The following is a 17,802-nucleotide window of genomic DNA, read 5'->3' as shown; positions in this document are numbered from 1 at the left end:
TACTGAAGAATCTTGCGGTATCCTACCTTAATAAATTGATTCACATAACACTGCCATATCAGAATTTGATATAACCAACAATTTTTCATACCATAAAATGGACATGACCTTAACCTACTTACATACGTTTTAACGAATACGGGCAAGCATATGCTTTTCTTTGAGCTACAAGATTCTTATATTAAGAGAATCCTATACATGATAATGCCACTGAAGTACATGTATAAAAATTTAATGTATATAATATACACTAAAAACGAGGATGGATCTTACCCATCCATATTTGGATAAATAGTCCTCTGGGGCATGAACTGTCATTCTACTGTGTGCTCCAATGGTCCACTTTCTATACATAAAGTGGCTCAAGAATGAATAATATTAATTTTTATTATTTTATTGATTTTAAATGATGACGGGCCAAAAACATTTTTTAAATTTAAAGATGGACGAAAGTACTTAACTCTCAATAACATCTATTTCTCTGTACTTTCCATCTGTTGTTGGATTTTCACTAATTTTGAATGGTGAAGATGTGTGCACCTTCCATTACTTGATTATTTGGGTGGTGCAGTGGTGCAGCAGTTAGCATTGCCATCTCACAGGAAGAGGTTCTCTGGTTCAATTCTCAGCTGGGTGCCTTCTGTGAGGAGTCTGCATGTTTTCCCTGCATTTGTGTGGATTTCCACTGTGTGCTCTGATTTCCTACCACATTCTGGAGACTTCATCTGGAGATTTTCTCCCCAGGCCTCCACTGAAAATGAGCTCTGTCCTAGTTGAACTTTCCCAGTAAACAAATGTTAAATAAATAAAACTTGTAATTAAATAAACCAATAGGCAGATATTCTTTTTTTCTATAACATTTTTATTAGAACATTTATAACAAAACTTGAAAACCCCACTGCCACTAACATCCATTGGTTTAGTGCTTTCATCCTTACACTTTAACATGGACCTCATCAGAACCAAATAAAAAAAAATTCCCTATATTTAAACTTCCTAATGGCAACATCACACAATGATCTTAAAGGTGTACAGCCTACAGCCCACTCATATATAAAGAAATGCACAAATATCATTAGATGCTTTAAAGTTCTAATAAACATATATGTGTATATATGAATATAAATTTCTAACTCCTAAAAACATATCCTTTCAATTGATTTTGTGCTGTAAACCATAAAGTCCCAAAATGTCTTTTGTTTAATTTTAAGGAAATGTTTAAATTAACCATTATATCTCCTAAAAAAATATTCTGATTATGATGAATTGATTAGATTAGTGGAAACATGTTTTTACTTGTAAGCAATCCATTAATTTATGAAAATCTTTAATTAAATCTTTAAAAAGGAACCTATGTTTAATTTAATAAGAGAATACGTTTTGAGAAATAGAATCAACAGGATATTAAAACTAAATGATGCAAGACTGTTATGCCAGATATTTACCCAACAGGGGTGGGGGTAATGTGATTCAGAGTGTTTGAAATTAATAACCATCAATAGTCTTTGTGTACCTATAATTAAACAGTATAAATAGCATAAATAGAGTTCAAAAAGATTTATGTTGCCCAAATGTTTAGGGCAAGTAAATTTATTATATTAATTTGATTGATTTAGTGGTCCATAACAATTTAGAAAGTGCAGATTCAATTGGTTTGAATTTATAGGGTGGAATTGTTTAAGTGCTCTGGAATGGAATAGAAGTTTGGGTAAAATGTTCATTTTAATAATAGTTGCCTTTGAGAAAAATGAAAATTTCATCATTGACCACCTATTGATATCTAAATTAATACCTGCCCAATAATTATTTAAATTCATTTAGTTGTTGGGTGATAATGTATTGGAAAAGGATTCTCCAGGGTATGTGCAAATATGCCTTATTTGTAAACCATTTAGGGATATGAAATCTATATAGTGGAAACATAAACAATTTGTCAGAATTCATTGTATATATTGAGTAAATTGAGAAACTGCTTATAGCTTGTATTATTTTGGGTAAGTCTTTGTTAGAGAAGTTTAAGTAAACATTAATATCATCTGCAAATGCAGAATAAAGAACACTAAAACCAACAAAACAATGACTATTATCATAAGATTTTTGGATTAAATAAAAGAGTGGATCTAAATATAGTTTAAATAGGTAAGGAGAAAGAAGGCATCCTTGCCTTACCCCATTATTTAACTGAATAGAGTTCAATACTTTTTGATTTATGAATAGTTGAGTGAAAGGGTTGCATATAATGTTTCTACAGTATTTATAAATATAACCAAAAAAAACAAATTAAACCAATACCAAGAAATGAAATGTAAAATTCATTATGTCAAGCACTTTGTGGGTGTAGATAAAGCAAACCTTTTAAGTCTGTTTTTATCACATACATGTTGTAGCATGTAAAGAGTTAGAGATTGATCTGGTGAGATGACAGAGGGAATTATTTCCTTCAATTTGTTGGCTAATATTGCAGCTAATATTTTAATGTCAATATTTAATAAGTTGGTTGGGTAGTAATTTTGTATATTGGTTATATCTTTATTATGTTTGGCCATTAATATAGTTTTTGATTAAAATATAGATCCAGTATACCATGTTTCAGAACATGCTCATAAACCAATAGCAAAACCATAGCTAAATTAATTTGGAATACTTTATAAATTTCCACTGAATGCCCATCTGGTCCTGGAGCTTTATTATCTTTAAGTGATGTAATTGCTAATTGAATTGCATTTAATTAAATCAATTTATTCAGGGGTTATAATGATCTAGTCCTATCAAAAGAAACAATAAAGAATCTAAGAAGCTCATAATGTCCTCATTGTTTAAAAAAAATGACTCCAATGTTATATATTTGATTAAAGTAGTTATAAAATATTTCTCTGATTTCTGTATCTATACTGTACTCAATATTATCAACAATTTCATTTATTATATCGGATTTTTTTATGTAATTTGATTATTTTGGAGAGAAAATTTGAAGAGATTTGTGCCCATTCTGAGTATGCTGCTAAAATTCTACCTTTCTAAAATGATAATTGTTGAGTAAGGAAAGTTATTAATTCTTGCTGTTTTTTTTTTTATTTCAAGTTCTCTGGAGTCCACGTAATTCTACAATTTTTGTGAATTAATATTCTCAAGTTTATTAATTAGATTAATTAGATTATTTAAATATAGCTTGTTTTTATTTTCAAGATATATAGCTTTGCTAACAAGGAGCTCTCTAATTTGTGTTCTTAAAGAGGCCCATTGGATATCTGTTTTTTATTCATTTTCTAATAAATTGTAAAACTGACAAAATAATATATTAATTTCCTGTTTTATATCCTCTTGTTGGAGAAGAGTGGCATTAAGGGTCCATTGCTTACTTATGTGAGGCAGCTCTTCCTGATTTTTCAATTTTAAAGTTAATTGAATTTTTGAGTGTTCCAGTATTGTTCTGGAATCAGTACTGAACTTGATTATTTAATGAAGTACTTTATTGCAAATCAAAAAGAAATCAGTTCTGGACCATGTTTTATGGTAAGATAAAAATATGTAAAGTTATTTTATTAGTATCTGCAAACCTAACTGGGTCAGATAGATAAAATTTGTTCATTAGATCAAGAATAGCAAAAGCAGTTTTAGTAACTTTAAATTAAATGTTTCCTGTTCTATCAACTTTTGGGTCTATGAACAAATCCACAAATACATTCCCGGAAACGAAGGAAAACACTCTTAAAACTTCAAATACTTGCTAGTAAAACTCGTCACTTCTTTATGGAGGATTGTATTATTATTATATATGTAACAAAGAAATGGCCACAACCGGCACTATTTTTAAATGAGATGTATCTTTTAATGAGATGTATATTATTGTGCCTTAGCACTAATAGTCAAGTGACTAATTAATTAGAGGGGTTTATATATGTATGATTGGGGAGTGGCACTGTTTCTTCAGTCTGTATTCTGAAGAAGTTGGAAAATGCTCTGACGAAAAGCGTTTGTTAAACGGCTTAAATAAACATATTATTTTTTATTGTGAGGAGTTTTACTAAGAAGTATTTGAAGTTTTAAGAGTGTTTTCCTTCGTTTCCGGGAACGTATTTGTGGATTTGTTCATTCAGTGTTTAGTTATCTTAACTTTTGGGTCTATAACCATGTTTCAATCAACTCCTAAAATGAAATAATGGTTATGAAATGAAGAGAGGATATTAAATACACTAATTATATAGTCTGATTGTTTAAAGCAAGGAGCATATATATTCAAAATTATAAGTGGTTTATTAATATTCTTAAGTTTGCATATAATGTAACATCATTTACCATCTTTGTTTGATTTTGATTCAATTAATGCTCCCAAGAAACTAGACTGAACTAAAATTGGGACTCCAGCTTTATTAGAATTTATACCAGCTGTTGTTACATTGCTAATCCATTTTCTTATAAATGGCGTACAGTAAATATTACTCAAATGTGTTTCTTGGATTAGAGTAATGTGTGCTTCTAATTTAAATGATAACTGTAAGAAAATGTTTTCTTTCTGATAGGGATTGCAGCCCCGTAATATTCCAACTATCTATTATTTGTGCCATGTTGTCCTTATAACACATTTAATTGAATATGAGTTATTTGAAATTTTAAGAATTAAAAAAAGCATATTGCTTGGATGATATTTATGTGGAGAATTTATTTATTTATTTTTAACATATGTAAACTAAGAGGCTGAACCTTTTCATCCAAGAAGCTGAGATGTCATTGGACTGATTTATAGTCTTTTTGAAACAAAAGGAAGTTCTGAAATATAATTTTTGGTTACCTCTTCCCTTCATCCCCATGGGCCTAACCCCTGTAACTAACTCCCAAGAAGAGTATAATAAATACTTTATAAGGGAAACTATTTTCTAAATATGATGTCATTAACCAAAACAATGACTTCCTTACAGGAAATGTAGCCATTGGTAGTTCTAAAAACATCCTCACACTTAATAAAATGGATCCTAGGCATGCAAGTACTAGCCTGACAGCTCCATTTTAGTGATTAATATGAAATGCGTTTAGTGATAGAGTTAAACTAAATATAAGTATATAAAGCAGTAGATAGTAGTGGATTTGACAGATAATTACTTAGAAAAGAGAAAATGAATTGTTTATTGATTTAAGCAAAACAAATTGCAGTTTTGTATAGAGTACTTAGTAATATAACCACTTCCTGTGCTACCAGGATATAAGATAAAAAAAAAAAAAACTAAAATAGAATATTTTCTTTCCATATATATATATATATATATATATATATATTATTTTAAAACAGATAGTGGATAAAAAAGGGGTTTATATATTCCTCAAAACACACTTAGATCATAGTATAACCAATGTCGGTTGAAATACTATTGGAATTGTTTATCAATGTATATGGAAACAAAATGTTAGTGCAGTTCTAAACTGCATGAACTGAACAATATGCAATAACATTTTCTATAATAAAATACTAAACTTCAGTGCTATGGTAATAGGTTTAACAATCTTTGAGACATGAAAGTTATTGAATGTATGTCTTCAATACTTAAACCCCTTTCATTCATAACTTACATGCTGATTTAGATAGAAAGGGAAAATAGGTAATTTCCTGTAGTGACAGGAAATATTAGTTTGGTAATTAGAAGTCATTTGGTGGTGAATTACATAACCTATAAGACCAGTAAATATGGTGAATCAAAACAGGCAATAACAATGATAAATTCCAGCAACACTTAATATTCCATTTCATCAAAGACAAAGCATGTCAAGCTCATGACATAACACAGTCAAGTGTTGGTTTTGTAATTAAACAAGTTGGCAAATAATGATTTAACTTCTTCCTAGATTTATACGTAAAGGTTAACGTAGCAGGAAAATGCATCTGGAATTGTATCTTATTTTGTATTAAGTATGAACAATGCAGGAACAATTGCTGTCTCTTTAGCTTATATTGTAGTGGCGGGTCTTGACTTATTCTTATTTTATGACCCCTCCATATTAATTATTTTTTTTATTTTTTTAAGCTTGCATAATAGTAGATACATCCTGGTAGTTTAAAAAATCTAGCATATAGCACTCTAGGAGAACAGTTCACCTGATATTGTCTTAAACCTGATAAGCTCTCAAAATTGTGATGGAACTCAAGAAATTTTTATTTTCCAGCAATTGAGTTAATATATACCATAATGTTTGGATAAGATCTGAATGGGTAACAGACTCATGTTTACCACTTAATAGTAAATTATTTCTTCCAAATTCCAAATGTAGGATCTTTTCTTTGATAACTGTAATATGTTGATTGTGATTTGTTGTGTTCTTCTGAGTTTTGAGGACCTTTTCATCACATGCAGTGATCCTAATTTCTGATGCCTCCATTCTAGATCACATAGTTGTGATTGAATGTTTTACTTCAGAGAGATGGGAGACTATATCATCTACACCATTTTGAAGTGGAGATAAGGCTGCTTTAAGACCTTCAGTGGTGAAGCTTTGTTCAAGTTTGGATTTTAAGACCTATGGTTTCTTAATTTCTTTTGATATAGAGTTATAGCACCTTGATGAGGTTAGTTCTTTTTTTGAAGACATTATTGTGGAAACTCGGTTTTAGTAGTCTGTAAATCCATTGCTATCGCTTCTTGTGCCATTTCTTAGGAATGTATTCTTATCTTCTTCATGGTGGTTACAAGTCCGCTAGATGAATGTCGAGTATATCTTCATGGTGGTTACAAGTCTGCTAGATGAATGTTGAGTATATCTGATCTATGCAAGTATTCATGTAAAGCTTCTGATATAGTCAACTATAGAATTATACAGAGATTATTTTACTTTCATCAAGTAATTTAGTTTTTAAGTACTCTTCTTTGAACAAGAATTTGTTCATACAGTTTCACTTTCTACTGCTGCAAGATGTAGAACAAAAGAAAGTATTGGAGTTGCTATTGCAATGCTGGTAATGCATGCCCTCCATTTTTCCCAAACCATCTCACACTTAGGCAAATATTGTTTAGAAAAAAACATGAATGAAGATAATAAGGCACAATGAAAAGATAAAGGGCTTTGCTATGGAATGGATATTTATTAATTAATTTTTTTTTTATTTATTTTACATTTGTTAACTGGGATGGTATTACTGGACACAGGTCCATTTTCAGCAGAGGCCTGGGGAGATAACAGAATAAATATACAAATTCAATCAGCATTAGGAGAAGACCTAGACTGTAATATATATTACAGTAGGTATATTAGGAAGTGAGGTATATAAGTGGAATAATTTGAGGACTTGTGTAATACATGGGCATAGCCACTTATTCTTTAAGTGTGTTCTAAGTGAGTTTCTAAAGTGAGAAGAGGTAGGGGTAGAAATCAGAGCAGGAGGGAGATTATTCCAGGTTCTAGCTATGGAGTAGGAGAACATTGCTTTTCCTGCAGTATTATTAGCCCTAGAGATGCAGAGGAGGGGTTTGTTGGAAGATCAGAGACAACGATTTGTATTATAGTGGGTGAGAAGTTGGCCTAGTGCAGGTGTTTTTTCTGGATGTGTTATCAAATTGTAGGCAGTGATTAATCGGTGACAGATTAGTAGCTGGGGAAGTTCCAGCCATTGCAGTTCCCTTAGAGCCTGGCAATGGTGGGTTTTAAAGGTGGAGTTGTTTGCAAACTTGGCGATTTTATTATAACATGATTCAAGTCTGGCAATTTCAAGTTTTCTAAGCTGGGTAAGAATTGGAGCAGCATACATTAGGGTAGACAAGAGGTGAGTTTAGGCTATGGTAATCCGTGCTTGTTTCGAGAGGGATTTTTTGTCCCTATATAGTAATCCCATTTTTTATGGACTTTTTTGATAGTTTGTGAAATGTGGATGTTGAGGTATAGATTTTTATCAATTTCAATGTCTAAGAGTTTGGTATGGTCAGAGGGAGAGATAATAGTACCATTTTTAGAATAGATACTGATGGATAGAGGGGTGGAAATTGTTTTTGTTGGGGGTGAAAAGTAATAAATTGGTTTTATTAGGGTTTAAGATAAGTTAGATCTGAGTGATCCAACTTTCTATAGAGCTACAGGATTCCTGGGTGAGTTGTTGTAGGGTAGGAAGTTATTGAGCTGAACAGATAAGAGTTACATTGTCAGTGTATTTTATAAGTGAAGCATGCTGTGTGGTGGTATGGAGATTATTGGTAAATATGGAGAAAAGAAGTGGGCCTAATATGGAGCCTTGTGGTACACCTATGGTAGTTTGGAGTAAGGGGGATAGTACACTTTGCCATTGGACAGATTGTTGCCTATTTGACAGCTTTTAAACCAGGCTATAGTGGAAGGGGCAAATGATAGGGATGTCAGCATGTCTTGTAGTAAGGATTGTGAAACCATGTCAAATGCTTTAGAGAGGTCTAGAAATATTGCAGATACAAAGTTATTACTACTTCTATGTTGGTCGATCAGATTGGTGAAAGAGAACAGAGTAGTGGTTGTGCTATGGTGTTGTTGGAAGCCATGCTGTGTGGTGGAGAGGAGATGCTGTGAGTTTAGGAATTGTGTTACCTGAGAATGTATACATTTCTCTGGTATTTTAGATAAGGGTATAGAATGGCAATGGGGCAATAATTTAAGTATTCGTAAGAGTTTCCTCCTTTTATGTAGTGGAATAATGTATGATACCTTCCATAGCTGTGGGACATATGCTTCTTGTATGGAGCGATTGATAAGAATAGAGATAGAAATAGGGTAGGATAAGGATTCAGCAGATATTTTTGGGAAGTTGGCTGGTAGATTGTCAGTGGCAAGGGTGGCAGGTTTCAGTTTTTAGGAGGTGTTTTTTAATTGAGGTGGGAATGGGTGAGAGCATAAAGGATGGGATGTTGTCAGTGCATTTGGTTGGGTTATATGTAGGGCTGTTTTTTGGATAGTTGGGGAGGATAGTGTTAAGATGGATTCTGTGAAGTGGTGAGTGAATTGGGAGGCAATGTTCTTGCTGTCATTCATGGAGTTAGGACTGGGAGTGGTAGTTTTGCCTGGTTTTAGGAGAGAGTTAACGGCATGCCAAAACTTTTGGGGATCTTTTGAATGTTTGCTTTGGATAGTGAGGAAGTAATTTTGTCTATCAAGTTTAGTTTGTCTCTTGGCTTGATTTCTAAGTTGTAGGTAACTTTGTTTGGCTAAGCTAGTATTGTATTTCTTCCAAATTCTCCAAGCCTTATCCCTTGACTTTAGAAGGGCTCTAGTTTCCCTAGTTAACCATGGTGCATAGTTTGACTTGGCTCTTATTTTCCTAATTGGTACGAGTCTATCAAGGATATTGATGAGAATATTGTTGAAGTAGTCAATGGCTTGGTCTAGATTTAGGGTTTGTAATGGTTTCCAGTTACTATGTTTAAGAATACTGTTTAGTTCTTGTATATTTAGTTTACAATCATCTCTGACTTGTTTAAAAACAATGTGGTTGGCTATGTTGGTATGTTTCAGCAGGAGGAAGGTGGGGAGATGGTCACTAAGACCATCAGGGTGGCATCCTGTCTGATAGTTTTGTTTGGGGCAGTTAACTAGTGTCCAATCTAGAATATACTGTTTGTGGCATTTTTTTTTGCCAATTCTAGTGGGTTCTTGGATAAGTTGGGTAAAACTGTAAAGATTAATATGGTTAGTGGGGTTGTTATAGGTACAGGCTGACCAATCAGTGTTCAGGTCACTTAGTAAGATGGTTTCTTGAGGGAGATTATCTGTGGCCCATTGTAACATTTCTTCAGTGATGGGAGAGTTATTACCTGGGGGAATATAACAGCAGAGAATGATAGTTTTTGTGTCATTTATGCTTAGGGTTGTACCTAAGGTTTCAGCATTTTGAAATTTAGTTATGGGGGTTGTAGAGGTTTGATGTTTGTATTTTTGTAGGGGATAGCAACTCCACCTCCCTTTTTGTCCATTTCTTTCTAGTCTTAGGATATTATATCCTGGTGGGAGAATTTCTTCATTTTGGGTACTAGGTTTTAGCCACGTCTCGGTAATGGTTAGTATATCAGGGAAGTAGTGAGCTATAAATGCATGTAGGTCAGAAAGTTTGTTGGAGATACTTATGATGTTGACATTCAGAATCAATAGATCAGAGATTTGCCTAGCAGAGAGTAGAGAGTTTTGTGGTCCAGGGTTTGGGTGTATGTCTCCAGATATAAGTAGATTGTTATTGTTAAACAGTATGTGTTTAATTGTGTGCACTATGTCTATGTTGGATCTAAATGATGTTTCTCTAGTGCAAGATGGTGTTATGTGAGACTTATGAATGTGCAGGATTAAGCTGTCTTTAAATGTAGAAGAGATAGGAAAGAAAATCTGAGTGTATATTTGTTTGAGAAAGTGTTATGTGGAATTATGTGTTTTCTAGTGATGTGTTTGTATATAATGATTTGTTAGGTATGTGAGGGTTAGGAAGAGAAATCCCAGGATTAATGGTATTTTATGAGGGAGTAGTGGTTGGGTCTTAGTGGTTCTGGGGTTCAAGTATGGGTTTGAGTGTGAATGCATGGCAAGAAGATACTATGTACCTTTTTAAGGTAGAAATTTGATAGGGGGTGTGTATGAGAGGTCTTTGATTGGAGGAGGGTGCAGTCAGGTGATCTGGGGTTAGAATAAATGTAGAGGTAGTGGGGACTGGTGGGAAATGGGGCCAGTGTAGGGGAGCCGAGTGAGCTGGGCATAGCAAGGTGAATGGAGTGGGGCTACACCAGTCCTCAAGACTGCAGAACCTATCTATAGGGTTGGTCAGGTCCGAACAGTAAAAGGAAGATACCTCTGTATTAAGTAGGATTAGGAGGGAGTTGTGCAGGTTCAAGGTGAGAGAGGGGAGTAGACACAAACTAATACGAGGTTGTGAGTCAGAAAAACTGGACTAGGCCAGCTGCTAAAAAGGAAACAGGAAAACCAAACTAAGTCAATTCGAGGTCAGTGTAGTGCAGTATCTTCCTAATAACTACAAATCTTATGCTACTAATCTAGTACAGTGTGCTGAAAAGGACCACCACTTCTACAGGGAAAAACAATTGAAGTATGGGCTGCAGGTACATAGGTAAACTTTTTCCAAGAGAAAGTAGTTTTAAGTAATTGACCTAGGAGTACAATAGGAAGAGAAAAATGGGGGCTAGGACCAGTAGTGTGCACGTGTACAGTGAAAGGGGAAAGAGTCGAGGATATATTCTTCCTTAGTTTTCCTGATAGTTGAAAATCCAATACTGCTATCTGTTTTGCTAAAGACAATTATCTACAGTTGTTTTTACAGCGATTTACAAAAGGGAGAGCTAAAAGGGAGAATGTAGAATAACAGAGAATTTTTACTGCTGCAGTCCTGCAGCGATTTGTGTTGCCTGCTGCCTGCAAGGTAGTACCTGATTTTAAGAGCAGCACTTAGCATTTAAAATGTAGAACAACACAGGGCAACACAGTTTACCTAATTGCAATGATAGATCATGTGCTATCCAACAAGCACAATCACGTGTCTGTTTATATTCTTGATCCATTTAACTCTGTTTTCCCTGTCAACTATAAAAGTTCTAATACATGTCATAACAATATGTCCCAGAGTTTTCCTTTTACAAGTTTCTTGTTTATGTCCAGCTTCAGTTTGAACAGTTCTAGCAGTGAGTTATTCGGATGAAATATCAGTTGTGTGAAAGAATCGCTGAGACTGTTAAGTAAATATTGACTGCACATTTTGTAAAGTTCCAGATAAAACTTTATTGTTGATATTCAATTATTTCATGCTTTTGCATTTTCAGTAAAGAGTGTTAAATGTGTAGCATAAATAGGTGCCTTCACATGCTTTGTAACTACAGAAAATGCATTTTTTTTATTTTTTTGTAAAAAGTGGGGTGATACGATGCCACTAAAATATTTGTATATTTTTTCATATAAATTTGAATAAAAATTTGTAGTATAACCACCCTTTTAAAAAGCAAAATAAACCATTATGCATTGAGATTTCTGAACTGTAGTCAGTTGGATGGGATTTGCTGAAGTGTTAATATTGTTTATGCTGATCTTCCTTGTTTGCAATAAAGGTTATCTCTTCACTGAAATTAATGCCGAATCCTTACATTTCTGACCCAACAAATGAAGTAAAGAGTGTGCATTCTCCAGCGATTTCTGGCAAATTATTATTTGACAGCTTGAGAATAAATAGTTGATATTTGGCATGTTCTGGCCACACAATCATAGATTTAAGTCACAACCAGGCTTTCACTTGCACCATGAACTCCCCACATTCAGAGATTAACTGTCTGATGACACTATAATAGTAACTGTTCAGTCTAAGTGTAAGCATAAGGAAAGGCATGGTCACTAAGGCCTGCTGTTTCCATTGATGGTGTTCCTGCAGCAGGAGTTAATCTACCTGCTTTACCTAGGATGGTTGTTTTGACCTGGGTCTCTTACTCTCACTCTGTCCAGCTAACTCCTCCAGTTCCATGCTTTAAAGTAAGTCATGGAGCATACCCTATTAACTAGAAAGGTACCTAACTGGTGTGATTTTTTTTTAACAGTTCAGCTAGTCTGTCAGAATGAACCAAACCCCATTATATGTCGAATGCCATACAAAAACCTGACCCACCATTAGCTAATGACTATAAATGTCTTAAGCCATTCATTATTTTTCCTTTCAGTCTCCTACTAGCACTCTTTTACCTGCCCGTAGATATATTCTCCCTAGTATCTAGTACTGTCAAATATTTTCTTTCAGTTGGTTGTCTTTTCCAGGCCTCACAAATCATTATGTGGCATTTACCATTATTACATCTTCTACACGTTTAAGAAATGGCCTGATGATCTGCCTATCGCTACTTTATAGCATTTATCAAATCGTACAGCAGCCTTTAAACTATGATTTCAATGTACTTTCTCAACAATAATAATAGTTTCTAACTGCTATGTAATAAAGATGGTATCTGAAATTTGACATATTGAAACTTTCTGGGTCTTTAAAGAATTGAATCACTGCCAGGATAACCTGATTACTATTAATAAGCCTGAGTATGACTGGATGAATGTCTAATAAAATGATTTAACTTTTTTGTCTAATGAGAGCATATTTTAGACCACAGTGAATCAGTCAACAGTCATATCTGCAAGTTCTAGTTTTCCTGATTCGAGGAAGGTCTGGTACTGAGATTGTTTCACATTTAGTTTTTCGGGCGCCTTGCCTTTACAGACAAAGTACAGTTGTATAAAATCTTACCATAACAATAGATGTCCTTGCCTTCATTGCTGCAGTATTCTTAACTATATGGGATTCTCTGCCACGGAAAATTGACGCCCAGCCAGTCTTCCAAAGACTTTGGAATTCAGAAGTTATGCTGAACATCACCATATGCACCCTACATAACATAGGGCATAAAGGTGACATTCAGGCGTACCAAAAACAGAACTGCTTGCCTCAGGAGGAACACAAGGAAGGGGCAGAAGAATTCCATAAAAAAACATGAACTGAACTAGGAAAACCAGTCCTAGCTCTAGAGATACCATCCAACTTGTAGTGCTTGGTAAAGCTATGCATAGAAGCCCAGGTAGCTGCTTCAAGAATAGAATTAGTATCTAGGCCTTTGAAAAAAAAAACACCAGAAGAAACCACAGCTCTATTAGGCTGAGACTTTTATGAAAAAGTAAGACTCTTACCATAAAAAGTATAATAAAAGGAAATAGCCTTAGAAATCAAAGAAGCAGTAGTCTGCTTAAATGCAGCAAGCTCAAAGATCTAGGATGAAAAGAAACAAAAAACTGATAAAATTTTCTGATAGCCTTGGTCATATCCAAATAAACTCTAAGTTGCCTATGTAAGTCCAAAGTATGCAGCACCCTGTCACTGTCACTTTGAGGAGGGGGAAAACAGGCAGATTAATAGATTGATTAAGAGATAGATCATTAACTACCTTTAGCATAAAATAAGGGTTAGTGTGCAAGAACACTCTGTCCTCATGAAAAATCAAAAAAGGAGGGCAAGCCATATGAGCCTCCAATCAGACACCCATCTGGCAGAAGTAAGGACTAACAGAAGAACAGTTTTCCAGGAACAATGTTGCAAGGAAGCTGAAGCAGCAGGCTCAAAGGTAACCTGAGTCAACTTCTCCAAAACAAAACTAAGATCCCAGGGAGGAAGAACAAGCTTTCTGGGAGGTCTAATATTAAGGGTGCCTTTATAAAATTGTTTTACCTCAAATCCAGCAGCTAAAGGAGCAGAAAAAGGCAGACAAGCAGAGATAGCTAATAAGTAGGCCTTAGTAGAAGAGTAGGCCAAACCAGCATTGAGCGACTCACACAAATAAGACAGAACCAAAGGAGCTATGTGGTTCAGGTTATGACCAGGTGCCAAAAAGTCTGCTCTTCAAATGTTCCTTTAAAACTAGCTGGTTTCTCAGTAGTAGCACTAAAATCTGAACCCCTGTGACTAGCACTTGCTCTAGAACCTGCTGGAAAGCACTAGGAAGCCTGAAACTGATACAAGCACTCAGCTCTCCTTGTCAATAAGGAGAAATTAATCATAGGCACTAAACAGCCTACAATTGCAAAGTACCTTGCAAAGGTAAGGGAAAACAGCTCTTAAACCTTACAAAAAAGCACCTAAACAGGCATGTCCAAGGGTCCGCTTCCTGTGGTTTCTCCTATCCACCTGGTGAATCTGGGCATACTGGGGCAATGCGGCAACTGCCTCATGTACACAGACAATCCTCTCCTCCTACCACCCAACACTACAACCTGCAAGAGTTGCACCTATATAGCCAAACTGGAAGCAAAGCTCTCTCCGGTTAAGACTGTGCTAGACAGTCAAGAGGAGAAGGCTAACACCTGCATTACAACTCTATAGGTTCATAGGTTCATAGGTTCATACTAGGCTATCTGCCCGAGGGCATTTACAAGCCTAGCCCATAGTTTTGTGGCTTACGCCACCCCTTTAGTATGGGGAACTATACCCATTATTTTGCTGTGCCTCTGTTGAGCAGTGACACTGAGGTAATCCCTGGGGTATATCTGCGATCTCCCATCCATTGGTCAAGATTTCTCTTGAACAAGGCCAGCGAGGTGCTCTGCCTCACATATACTGGGATTTTATTCCACAGCATAGGGAGTCTTTGGGTGATGAATCTATCCCTCCAGCACGTCCTATTAATAGCCGTGTCGAGGTTTAAGTCTCCGCCCTTGTGGCTCTGACGGATCTAGATTTTTGAGGTGAAGCATATTCATCAAATCTGGGTTTGACATGGCCTTGTATGTTAGGCAAAGGTCACCTCTGAGCAAGCGTGGCGACTGAATAGAGCTGGAGTTCTTTCAGTCGGGCAGCATAGGACAGATGTTTGAGACCCTTTATCCTTTTGGTGAGGAACTTTTGTGGCCTCTCCAGCTGCTGCAAGTGTCGGGTCAGATACATTCTGAATGGGGCATTGTACTCAATCATTGGTCTGATGAGTGATGAGTATAGGGAGACTATGACCTCCCTTGATCTAGATGAGAATCCCTTCATGATAAGGTGGGCAATGTAGAAGGTCTTCCTAACTACTTTAGCTACATGGGTGTCGAATGACAGTCTACTATCAACCTGGGTCCCCAGGTCCCTGATAACTTCTTCTGTGCTCAGTGGATTGCCACCTATTTGGTAGCTAGGGGTAACCTTGTTTTTCCCGAAGGGTATGACTATGCATTTTTTGGCATTTAACTTTAGGCCATGGCTCTGGCACCAGTTATCCGTTTCTGTGAGACCCTTCTGAAGGATATCTGTGTCAGATGTGTTTTCTACTATGGCCCAGTTTGCAGTCATCTGCAAACTTTGTCAGCCATAACCCTCCTGTGTTTGCTTGTACTTCGGAAAAGTAGATGCCAAACAAGAGTGGGCTCAGGACTGAGCCCTGTGGTACACCACTTGTGACAGGCTTTGAGTCTGACATGGCGCCAGCAACTCTGACCCTGTGGGTTCTGTCACTCAGCCAGTTTGCAACCCATCTTGTGATGTATGGGTTAACATTTAAGCTGATGAGTTTTCAATGATACCTGAGTGGGGTATTGTATCGAAGGCCTTCGCCAGATCGAGGTAGGCTGTATGGACTGCCTTTCCTCATCAATGGCTTTGGTGACTGTTTGAAAAAGTCAACCAAGTTTAGAAGGCATGATCTGCCTTTGACAAAGCCAAACTGGGATGGATCCAAAGTCTGCAAATTCCCTATGTCTTTATTTATGAGGTCCATTATGATCCTCTCCATGGCTTTGCAGATAAGGCTTGTCAAGCTAATGGGCGGTAATTTCCAGGGTCGGTGGAGGCACCGCCTTTGTGAAGTGGGACCACAGTTGCAGTGCGCCACTCCTGGGTGCGTATCCAGAGGTAAGACTATGATTAAACAGCTGTCCTAGCTGTGGGTTTAATTCCTCATTGAGTTCGTGGAGCACACAGCCGGGGACACCATCAGGTCCCATGGATGCTGTGTTTTTGCTTTGGAGAGAGCAGTTCTCACTTGGGCGTTGGAGATGTTTGGGGGCTGCAATCGCTTGGTATAGATATCTCTCCTTTTGGGGGAGGGAGAAGTTTGCACTGAACCTGTCAGCCAGTATGTTGGCAATGTCTGTAGGATCAGTAATCTTCACATCATTTTGAACTAGTTCTGAGCATATCTGGGAGTTTCCTCCCAGGTTTCTAACATAGCTAAAGAAGGCCTTATGATTGTCTTTTGAGTCTTTAGCTATTTTTCTCTCAAAATTTGCTTTGGATGATTTTATGAGAGCTCTTAGTTTTTACTTATAGTGATCAAGGGTGTCTTACCTTTTAAGGATTTTGCTCTATCTTGTAGTAGCTTCCTCCTTTTGTTGTAGAGTTTGTTTATGGCTGGGGTCCACCAGACTGGACGCTTGCCTTTGGTACAAAGAGTCTTTGTTTTGCTTGGGATTGCCTTATCCATGCAGTCCTGCAGGTGCTGGTAGAAGGCATTTGTAAGTGATTCAGCGGCTTGAGTACTGTTTTCCCGGCTCGGGGCCTTAAAGGAGACCACACTAGTCTTTAGAAGTGTGAAGTCGGCTTTCGAGAAGTTCTTTACTGTGGTCTTTTTATTTCAGGTGGGGGTGGGATGAGGACCTCCAGCGAGATTAGTTTGTGATCTGATCTCACAAGTGAGGGGTATACTTCCGGTGTTGAACATTGTGCTCCCATGTTCGTGATGATGAGATCAAGTATGTTTTCTCCTCTTGTGGGGATGGTGACTAGTTGTTCCATGGCATTTGAGTTTATGAATTCCAGGAACTTTTGGGATAGGGTGTTTGGGCTTGAGTAGTGTTCCCAGTCTATATTAGGGTAATTGAAGTCACCTAGTATGATGGTGTTTGGTGATACATTTATCCCCTCTAGTGTTTTCAGGAAGGCCATGTGAGGTTCCTGAGTTTGTGAGGGTGGCCTGTAACATGCTACAATTTGCAGAGCAGTCTTGCCTATGGTTAATTGCACCTGGATGGTCTCCGATGCATCGTGCATTGCCACCAGTCTTGAGGTGTGGGTGTCTTTGATGAATATGGATACCCCCCTCCTTTCTTGGTATTGTCCAGATTTTGGGGCCGGAACGCATGATAAGAGGTAAAACCTGATAGTGCTGGGGTGTTCACAGGAGCCTTGAACCAGGTTTCTGTCACTGCACAGCCCTTCAAAACCCACACCATCAACTCCCACACATAGCAACACTAAACCCACATATGCGGAGGCCCTTAACATTAACCTGCCCAAGCAACAAGGACCTCCAAAGCCGAAATGCAAACAAGCACCAGTCACAACCAAAGTGACACATAGCTCACAACACCAGTGTGCCA

The sequence above is a fragment of the Protopterus annectens genome, chromosome 3.part1, assembly GCF_019279795.1.
Source record: "Protopterus annectens isolate FY-2018-M chromosome 3.part1, PAN1.0, whole genome shotgun sequence".
Lineage (NCBI taxonomy): Eukaryota > Metazoa > Chordata > Ceratodontiformes > Protopteridae > Protopterus > Protopterus annectens.
The sequence above is the reverse complement of the archived record's forward strand: the minus strand, read 5'-3'. Positions refer to the sequence as shown.